The sequence below is a fragment of the Triticum dicoccoides genome, chromosome 7B (genome assembly GCF_002162155.2).
Source record: "Triticum dicoccoides isolate Atlit2015 ecotype Zavitan chromosome 7B, WEW_v2.0, whole genome shotgun sequence".
In the NCBI taxonomy this organism is placed as follows: Eukaryota; Viridiplantae; Streptophyta; class Magnoliopsida; order Poales; family Poaceae; genus Triticum; species Triticum dicoccoides.
In genome coordinates, this window is record NC_041393.1 from 687,109,636 (window position 1) to 687,110,806 (window position 1,171).

Below are 1,171 nucleotides of genomic sequence, written 5' to 3' on the forward strand. Positions count from 1 at the left end.
ACTTCCAACCTTTTCAGAGTTCATTTGAAATGTTTTTCAATTTTAAGGTTTTATAGCTCAAAATAATCAGCAAATACATGAAAAATAACCCTCTCAACTTTTTAGCACATGCTATGTGGGTGAAAGGGTTGAAAATTGATGATGTAAGTAGAAACCAAATAAAATAAAATAAACTCTAATAAAATATATATAAGTAGAAACATAATAAACTTTTATAAATAAGTAGAAGGAATTATCAAAGTATTTTCTTTGAAAAACATTAAAAGCAAAAAGAATTTTCATAAAATAAGTACAAATAGCAAAAAAGAAAAGAAAATAAATAAGTATAAAAAAATAAACTTTTATAAATAAGTTGAATAAAATGAAATAAAATAAAATAAATAAGTAGAAACAAAATAAAATAAAATAAATATGTAGAAACAAAATAAAACAAAATAAACTAAACTATTACAAAATAAAAAAATAAAGCAACAAAGAAAACAAAAAAAATGGAAAAAAACAATAAAATGCCACCTACTAGGCCACCACGGCCTGAATACGACTAGAAACCCAGCTAGTTGGGCCAGGATTCAGGCCCGCAGAAGGCCTAGCAGGTCCACAGACAGATACAGTGTGTTTAGGCCCGAAAGCCTGCATTTGAGAGGAGCTCGAGAGGGCAGCGGGAGTGGGGCTTATAAACCACTCTCGAGCTCCCTCAGCTAGCGAGGTGGGACAAAACTTTCGTGCCGCGATGCGGGCAGCACAGGGCCGTTAGTCCCGGTTGGTGGCACCAACCGGGACTAAAGGGGTGCATTGGTACCGGTTCATGGCACCAACCGGTACCAATGCCTCCCCTTTAGTCCCGATTGGTGCCTCCAACCGGGACCAAAGGCCTCTGCTTCCCGCCCTTTGGGCTGCTGAAAAGAGGCCTTTGGTCCCTGTTGGAGGCACCAACTGGGACTAAAGGGGGGCATTGGTCCCGGTTGGTGCCACGAACCGGGACCAATGCTCTGCCTGTATAAGCAGCACTCGTGAAAATTTGGTTCTGTTCGTTCTTCCCCGCCGCCCGACGCCGCCAGGATGCCCGTCCGTCTCCGCCTCTCCTCGCCGTCGTCGCCCCGCGCCGCCCCGACGCCGTCGCCGCCCCTCGCCCCGCGCCCCGTGCCCCGCGACATCGCCGCCCCTGCCCGTC